At 47.8% G+C, this 9,251-nt stretch overlaps 1 protein-coding gene across 2 annotated transcripts in view; it reads right to left on the reverse strand.

Annotated features, from left to right (window-relative positions):
* MAP3K13 (mitogen-activated protein kinase kinase kinase 13) overlaps nucleotides 1-3,246 on the reverse strand; it is a 75,588-nt gene extending 72,342 nt beyond the window's left edge. For both annotated transcript variants that reach the window (XM_063166686.1, XM_063166684.1), the window contains exon 1: nucleotides 3,171-3,246. The gene's annotated coding sequence lies outside the window, so the exon portion shown is untranslated. The remainder of the gene's footprint in view (nucleotides 1-3,170) is intronic.
* Nucleotides 3,247-9,251: the final 6,005 nt, after the last annotated feature.

The raw sequence follows: 9,251 nt of genomic DNA on the forward strand, positions 1-9,251 counted from the left end.
TGCAGACCCCCAGCTCTGGCCATGGAGACACTATGGGAGGTTTCTGAGCCTCCTCTGGGACCACTCCCCACAGCCAGATTGGCTTCAGTTTGGCAGGGGGTGGTTTGAAGTGATTATCTTTGCCACAACACCTTTCTCCTGGCTGCAGTTTCAGCAGGGATTGCTCAAGACCAAAGTTCTGCACAAGTCAATATTTAACTTCAGCTCTGCACTGCTGAGACCCACCTGGAATATTGGATATGGTCACTTTTTAAAGCTTATGCTGCCATTTCTAACAAAAAAAAAAATAACAGGCAAATTATCTTCTTCATGAGAACTTGTGAAGAAAAATTCTACAGGAACAGCAGTTAAGAGTCAGCATAAGTAATTTTAATAAGGGAACTAAAGGAAAATGCTTCCAGGAAAGGAAATCTAAACAACGGGAGGTGTACACTGCAGAGCAGGTTCAAGGCAGGGGCAAGAGCCACACAGCAAAAAGCATTTAAAAACAAACCACACCAAGGTCTGGAAATTCAGCATTTGGCCCAGAAGTAGCATTTTAACAATTAAGCCATTAATCTGTGTCACAGAGGCTTGTATATGTCCTGCACATTGCAAGGAGAAACATTTATTCTCCACTAATTACCACTAACTATGACCTGCTGTCCTAACACAGGCTTTAAAATAACACAACAAACAAAAGTGATTTTTCCAGGCTAATTGTTCCTTATCTTAGTGAGGGTAAGAAAACTGCTTGTATTAAAAAAAATTCTCTGCATGCACCTGATATAAATTTTTGCCAATAATCTCACCTTTTATCTTTTTGGAGAGCTTTCTGCTGTGAGAAACAGCTGTTAACATACAAATCAGGCCAAAAGTGAGCAACTGAGAGTAATTCCTTCTTTCCTACATCTGTTTCAACTCTTTATCCACCTGTTCTATTGTGATTTCTTTATTTGTTGTTAGCACTCCCACCTTTACATTTAGCAAAAGCTGTTTTTGTTCTCTAAACCAGAACATCTGTTGTAGCAATGATTTCTGTGCAGTTATGGGTGAAAATCACCCCAGACACCATTCCAAAAATGCCCCAGGTCTGTATTTCTAACCCTTCACAGGCACCAGTTTGGTCAGCACCCAAAATGAAACTCTGTCAGCAAACAAAAATATTTCTGCTGGGAAAGAGTGGAAGGAAGAGGCTGAGGATATTAGAAACATCTGGAAATAAGGAGCAGTTGAAAGCACAGCTTTCATACCAAAAAGATCCAAAACAAAACAACAAACACCACCAAAAAGCCAAGTCACAAACACCAGGACTGTCCAAAGTGTAGCCTCAGGGAACACTTTCAGGAGCAGCTTAACTGGTTCTGATCCCTCTCACTGCCTAATGGGTGGCCTGCCTCTCCCTGCTGGATGCACAGACACAGCTCCAGGGATCCAATTTCCATATGGTGCTCATTGCCCGTGCGTTTGGCTCCTGAATCTAGCCCACCACACCACCACTGACACCTGCACTTGAGGAGCAAGGAAAACAGACAAGCAGAGGGATGGAAAAAAGGTGCACAGGGCTCCCCTTTCCAGCAGTAATATAATATCGAACCTGTTCCTGAAACTCCATGCTTCCAGATCCATAGAGTTACCACAAAAATGCAAGTTTTCACAGTTCAAATGCCTCCTTGGAGCAATCAGATCATGACTCCACTCCATTTTGGAGAGAATGCAGAAAGTATTTACCTTTATTTTTCTGCTCTGCTTTGAAAATGTGACCAGTGTACTAAGAGCAACCTACCTCTGAAGCAGTAAAACTACAGGTTGAAAGAACAACTGCAAGTGAAGCCACAGCAAGGTCTCAGCACTTTCCAGCAGCAAAATATCCACAGAGCTCAAACAAGAGAGGAAGCAGGTTCCTGTCTGGCTTATCTAAAGGTTTTATTTCCATTGCACTACAGCTGCAGGTGTTACACCCAATTGCCATCCATTTAGCACAAATGAGACACAGTACAAGATTGTGCCCAGGGCAGTGCCCTTCCCTACAAGGAGAAAAGAGGAATGGTTTGGATTGAAAGGGTTTTTAAAGCTCACCTCATTCCATCCCCTGCCATGGGCAGGGACACCTTCCACTATCTCAGGTTGCTCTAAGCCCTGTCCAACCTGGCCTTGGACACTTCCAGGGCTGGAGTAGCCACAGCTTCCCTGGACAGCCTGTGCCAGGGCCTCAGCACCCTCACAGGGAGGAATTCCTTCCCAATATCCCATCTCACCCTGCCCTTTGGCAGTGGAAAGCCATTCCCCTTGTCCTGGCACTACCGTTCCTGCCTTCCCTCATTAACTTAAGAGCTGCACTTCCCTGGGCTAAGCCACATAGCCCAAGTGAAGCATCCCAGCCACTCTCCCAAACTTCTGCCAGCTGAGAGAAGCATCAAAACTCCTACACTTCTTTTTTTTTTTTTTTACTGGAGAGGGCACAAAGCCATTGGAGCCTGTTGGTCTTCGTTGTTGTCAGCAGCCCCCAGACAAGATCAGGACAGACACCATAGGCTTAGCCCCGGCGGGATTTGCTCCAGGCTGTCTGGCGACGGACTGAAACGCTTCCTGCTGCCCGGAGAGCAGCGATAACGCTGGGGACTGCCACCTGCCTCCAAGAGCCACCGCCAGCACCTCGGCGGCGGCTCTGACCGCTCTCTTAAACTGGAAGAAGTCCCTTTTTTTATATCAAATATACAAGCGTGAGGGCTCCGCGCCTGCAAACAGGACCGCAGTGTCCTGAGCACCCCATTCCCTGAGCATCCCCATTCCCCGAGCATCTTGCCCCCCTCAGCACCCCTAATTCCCTGAGCACCCCGTGTCCCTCAGCACCTCCATTCCTGAGCACTTCGTGTCCCTCAGGACCGCCATTCCCCGAACATCCCGTGTCCCTCAGGACCGCCATTCCCCGAACATCCCGTGTCCCTCAGCACCTCCATTCCCCGAGCACCGCGTTCCTGGGGCACATCATTCCCTCAGCACTCCGTCACTCGGACACGCCGTTCCCTGAGCATCGCGCTCACTGCGCCCTCCGTTCCCGGTGGCCCCCGTACCCCCGCGCTCCCCGTTCCCTGCGCAGCCCGTACCCAGGCGCTCCCCGTTCCCTGCGCAGCCCGTACCCAGCGCTCCCCGTACCCAGGCGCAGCCCGTTCACCCGCGCTCCCCGTTACCTGCGCAGCCCGCTCCCGCAGCTCCGCGTCCCCGGCCGGCTCCGCCCCGCGCCGGACCCGCAACGTCACCTCCGGCAGCGCGCCGGCTGCGGGAGGGTTTTAACACGGGGGCGGGGCCTGAGCGGTGTGGGTGGGGTGACGGGGCGTGGCCGAGAGCTGCAGGAGCACAGGCGTGTCTGAGGGGGCGCGGGCGTGATTTAAGGCATGTGGGCGGGGCCTGATGGAGCGCGAGAACGTCGGGGCGTGGGCGGGGTCTTGGGTACGGGCGGAGGGGTTTGAGGGGGAGTGGGCGGGGTCTGGGGGCCGGTGGTGTCTGTGCATGTGGGCGTGGTCTAATGAGACGTGGGTGTGGTCTAGTACTGCATGGGCGCGGTCTAATGCTGTGTGGGTGCGGTCTGATGCGTGGGCGTGGCCTGCGGCGGCGCGCGGGCGGGTTTTGGGCGGGAAGGCGTGAGGCGGCCTTGGGCTGTGCCCGTGAGCGGCCGGCCCGGCGCCTCCGGCCGGACCCGTGAGGGGCTGGCTGGTCGAGACGGGCACCTCGGACCGTCCTCAGGCGCTCCCGAAGAGCTCTGAGCCGGGGGGGATGTGTGCAGGAGTCCCAGCTGCCGAGAACTGGGACAGCATCACCTGCGTGGGCTGGCACGGACAGACGAGCACCGGACTGAGCGCGATAAGGGCGGCCAAAGCACCACTCGGTATCTGAGGTTTACCCTGTTTTCGAGTACTTGGTGATAGCAGCCCCAGTTTTCTAATATTACCTGTCAGTTCTCTCAACACCCGGTTACAGCCTTGCCTGGCCGAACTGGATATTAGGATGCCAAGCTTTGACTACTTTTAACACTGTTGTTTACTGCTGGACACAAAAGAGTTTCTTTAGTGCTACATCAACGAATCTGGAAAGGAGAACAGAAAAACATATTGATTACGTGTATCTTTTTGTCACCTTCGTTGACAATGTTACTGTCTCCTTCCAGAAATATCCCTCCACAGCCACTGGTGTCGGTTTTGTTGTGAGCACATGAACATTTATTTCTCATCTCAGCCTTCTGCAGCCATCACCTACTGTCACTCAGTCCAACTCCTCGTGTTGTTCCAGGGTGTTGCATTATTCCATGGGATGCCAGTGCAGCAGAACAGCACCTTGAAGCACGTGAAATGCTGTGAGTGAGGGCACTGTCACCTTGTTCTTTGTCCTGTGGTGTCCCCAAGTCTTCTATAGTATTCTTGGTTGCTCCTAAGGAAACCCACGTTGATTTAGCACTAAAGGAATGGGATTCTTGGAGCACAGAGGAATTTTTCTGAAACTGCTCAGGCTTCTGTTTTCTGTGGTTGCCCTGGAAATGTCCAAGGTCAGGTTGGATGGGGCATGGAGCAGCCTGGGATAGTGGAAGGTGTCCCTGCCCATGGCAGGGGGCTGGAATGAGATGGGCTTTGAAGTTCCTTCCAGCCCAAACCATTCTGTGACTCTCACTCCACAGCATCCCTGCTTTGTCGTGTATCATCCCACAAGCAAGGTCTCTCCCTGCACAAGCAATACCACGGCTTGCCACGAGGTGTTGCTTTGCAACCACGCAAAAATCAGAGCTCAAAAGTCACGAGACAGGCTTGTAATATTAAAAATAACCAACACACTTTGTTCTGGCAGGGAAAAATCGAGGTTCTACCTTTGAAATGGCAATTTTGATTTAAGATAATTTAGATCTTAAATGCCCAGTGTGGCACAGAATGAGATAAATACTGGAAAACCCACTCAGTGGGAAATGCTGTGAATTTGTACATTGCTAACATATTTGTCAGACTAGCTTTATGTGTGCAAAGTTGTCCATGGCTTTGTGTTTGCTAAAATATACATAAATACAGACCAGGCTTGATGCAGTGGGGTTTCAGAGGGGTAATCCTGGCTTTCAAGAAGCCAAGGGGAAGAGCACAGCCTCAGTAAGACAAAAATCCTTCAAGGCCAGGTTGGACAGGGCTTGGAGCAACCTGAGATAGTGGAAGGTGCCCTGGCCATGGCAGGACATGGAGTGAGATGAGCTCCAAGGTCCTTTTCAACCCAAACCAGTCTGGGATTCCATGCTAACAGCTGTCATGCTCACAGGGCTGTGTCTCTGCTCTCCACACCTGCACACACACATTTTAAAGAAATATGAGCTGTTTGTTTCTAAGGGGCAATGCAGAGTTGGGTATACAACTGTTCTCCACCTGCATAGTAGGTTTTAAGTTATTAAACATAGTAACAGGGGCAAAGTTAACCATGCATTTAACTGTGCCCAGACTTATTTTACAAGACAGAACAGGAAGCAAAGATTCCATGACATTTAAAAACTTTTTTACTACAGAAAACAAACAAACAAACAAACCAACCCACAAAAACAACTCCTCAAAGGGTATCTGGGTAGGACAAAAAGGTTTTTAAATATGTCTGTATCACACCAAGCTGAAATAACCTTCATGGCTGACAGAAGCTGAGGCGCTTCAGCAGAAATTCAAACTCTTCAATAGGAGGATATTCCATGGCCACAGTGTGCCTCACTGTGTGGCTGTATTTATCACACTTGCTCCAGCTGTGCCAGCCCTGAGGCACCAAACTCCAGCTCACTGAGGCTCTGGGAGGCAGAGTTTTGGAGACAGTGCAGAAAAGAAATGTAAAGTTATCAGAGGATAACTCCTAAGGGTGTGATAACCAAAGGAGACTTTGAAAACTATTTTGTCATCAAATGTTTACCAGTATTGGCTTTTACCACACATGAAGGGGTCAGACAAAGATTACAAAGGTTCAACAGCTCTTTTTACATCAGATATTTTTTAAGGGGGAGGAGAAAAAAAGGCCATAGCTGTACAAGGGAAAGCAGAAAACAGTTGTTGGATTTAGCTGGCCCTCCAGGCTGTCATTTCAGCAGCAACATGTAATTCAAGCCTGAAATTTAGACCAGCTGATGAGAAGAACGAGTAAATTTTCAGAGTTCCTGCCCCTCTCAGCACTGTGGCCATGGGTTTTACCACAGATCTCCACTCACATTGCCAATATAACTGATAAGACCTTCCATGTTCCTCAGAGGTGGTTCCCAAAGAAATACTTTACTCCTCCTGGGACATTACTGCACTCACCTTTGCCAGTCTCTCTGGGTGCAGCTGTCAAAAAAAAGCATTTTCCAGGAATCTTTGTTCTGTGTGAATAAGGTTAGAGCAAATCAAGGTGCTTCTTCTGGAGCACCTTGCAGCACAGATATACTGGAATAAAAATTAAGCAGAGGCTCCTATAAATAAAACACTTGTTTTTATCATTGAGCACTTCCTGAACCGGCTGATGATCCCAGGGGGCTGTAGGAGACTTGACATATTTGTGTTGTTCCAGCTCAGAAAGAAGCAGGAATCTTTTTTTTTTTTCTACTATGGCACTTTCTGAGGGGTTCAGAAGACAAAGCACAACATTCACATCTGTTAACATGTGTCATTCTAGCACTGGAGTTTCTAAGTGTTTGCTATTCCTGTCTTAGAATCCTTTCCCAGAGCTTGGTGCTGGGTGTATTTTCTGACCATTATCCTCTAATGTGTGGCCAAAAGAGCAATAATCAGAGGGGTCTGGAACAGTGAGATCTCTTTTCTTTGGGCAGCCCTAGGGGTAAAGAAAGCTGCCTGTTAGTCACCTTATGGCAGGGGTGCTGTCTCCTGTCACAAAGGTTTCATACCTTCTTGGTGTTTCTCACGGGTAGCTTCCCACAGCACTGACACTTTCCTCTTCACAAAGCAGCCACTGACTCCAGCTCCCTTCTCACCCAGCCACCCCACTCTTTTATAGCATCTTCGTCTCATTGCTTACAGCTGTGGCCTGTTAAAGCCAGGCCTGCTTCTAATCTTTGGTAATTGGCCCAGCTGCAACTCCTTAGGGGTAAGATTACTTTCTACACTATCTTTATTTTCTTATATTCTATCCCCCTACAGCTGCCACCTTGTCCTGTGGTTCCACAGCTGCTTTCCAGGGAAGCACAAAGTGCCTGGCAGCCCCTGCACAGCTTTAGAACAGCAGGGCTGACAGAGGCCTGCACAAGCCCTTGGGGAACCACAGAAATCTGCAGGGACAAACTGGACCATCCATAACATTTTGCCAAGGTGAAGTGCACTGACAGGCTCTGCAACCTGCTCCCCTCCCATGTGCAAGATCAGCTCAGATGTTGCAGAGCTGCACAGCCTTGGCTCTGATTGCAGTGGAAACAGCAACACAGGGAGAGGAAAACAGCCAGAAGCATTGCTGGGGCCTGTACCAGGCACTTGTGTTTCCCCATTGGTTTGGGAACTGGATTTAAGCTCAGGCCTTTGCACTTGGTCATTGCACAAGTTGCAAGACTTAAAATTTCTCTGCTGTACACACTGAAATGCATTTCTTCTTCTCACTACCAAACTCTCTCCATCCTGAAGGAAAAAGGGGGAAAAAAGACAAGAATAAGTTCTACAACCTTAAATATTACTTGAACTTTTCCATAACAATGTGTAACTTTCTTCTTTTTTTTTTCTTTCTATGAGCTCTCTTTTCCCAAGCACTGCTTTCTTCTGTGTTTATTTGGATTTGAAATAGGGCTGTTTTATCACAACCACAGCACTTGGATTATTAAAGGGCAAGTAGATCAGACCTGTAAACTATAAACACAAAGTACAACTTAGAGTGATCTTTGGTTTCATTCTGGTTAATAAAAATTCAACAGAGCAGCTAGCCCTCCAAGGCATCATTTACACCATTTTTATAAACTCCCAGAACATGCTGTTTACAAGCAAATGGCAGAGTATTATCACTAGTTTGGGGGGGGTTGTAACATTATACAATAAATGCCAGAAGAGCTGTAGTGATCCACCACAACAGCTCTAACAACAAAGGTTATATAAAAGCAGCAGTAAAGGTTGCTTTTAGTGAAAGACCTTTCTGTACAGGTAAATCAATTCCTAAAATTGTGTACACCTGTTCCAGACCAGGGAAAGAGCTGTAGCCATTCTGCCCAGGGACTGACTTTTAAAGGCCAAGAGACATAAAGGGGAGATTATAGAGATACAATGTACAGATAAGAATCTTCTCTGTCCCTTAAATAACATTTTACAGCAACAGATACACGTTGTAACATTAGAAACTATGTTTCCCCCTCTACCTCTCAGCTCTTTTTACAGTGGCATTACTGCTGTGAGCTGAGGGGCTGGTGTGAAGTGATGCCTGAGAGGACCAGAGGGACAGAGCTCGACTGGGGCACACATTAAATCCCAGTGTTGTCCCATGATGCCGAATTTTGCCCCAAACAGGCAGAGTGACTGCCTAATCAGACTCAACTTAAGTCAATTAAGCAGGAGGTATTTTATTTGCGACGCGTCGGAGAAATCACAAAATGGATTTCTGAGTTCACATAGCAAAAGCAAGCCTTATATACAATTTTGGGTATAGGATTACATCAGATCAGGTACATAATCATGCATATTCATATGGGGCGTGGTGTAGGCGGAGCGTGGGCGGAGCGCAGGTGGAGACATCTCTTTTGGGGAATTTTCAGGTGGTCGTTCCTGTTGCCTTCATCGTAGACGGGGTCTTTCCGATGAGTCTTCCTCTTTAAACTTTTGAACTCATTTCCTAATTTGGTCAATTCCCGGTGTGTTTGGCTTAGATCCCGTGGTTTGGCAAAACCCTTAGGATCGTTTCGACATTGCTGGCTCTAAACCTGCTTAGTCCATTAGTTTCTCCCATACCTATCTCTTCCCCTGTCATGATGCTCTACCCCTTATCTAATTTGTTACTCTGTTTTCCTAGTGCTGTGCTTTCTCCGTGTGTTCTAGTGCTAGGCCCTGCTTTACAGGCCTCACATTCCATGTTTTAACCCATTACTTCCAGAAGGCTATCTGCTTTAGGGCTTCACCCAGAATAGATTCTTTCACCCAGTGTAAGATGCTGATCCAACACTGAGTCAAGGTATTTGATTCATTTACGTTTCTGCACAGAAAGGAGGCTGGGTGGCAAATCCACAAAGCCAGCACAACGATCATGACTTTTCACTATTTATACGTTTTAGCAAATAAAGGTATTGATGTTCATTGGCTGCAAGTTACATC

This window comes from Melospiza melodia, chromosome 12 (assembly GCF_035770615.1).
Source record: "Melospiza melodia melodia isolate bMelMel2 chromosome 12, bMelMel2.pri, whole genome shotgun sequence".
Classification (NCBI taxonomy): Eukaryota; Metazoa; Chordata; class Aves; order Passeriformes; family Passerellidae; genus Melospiza; species Melospiza melodia.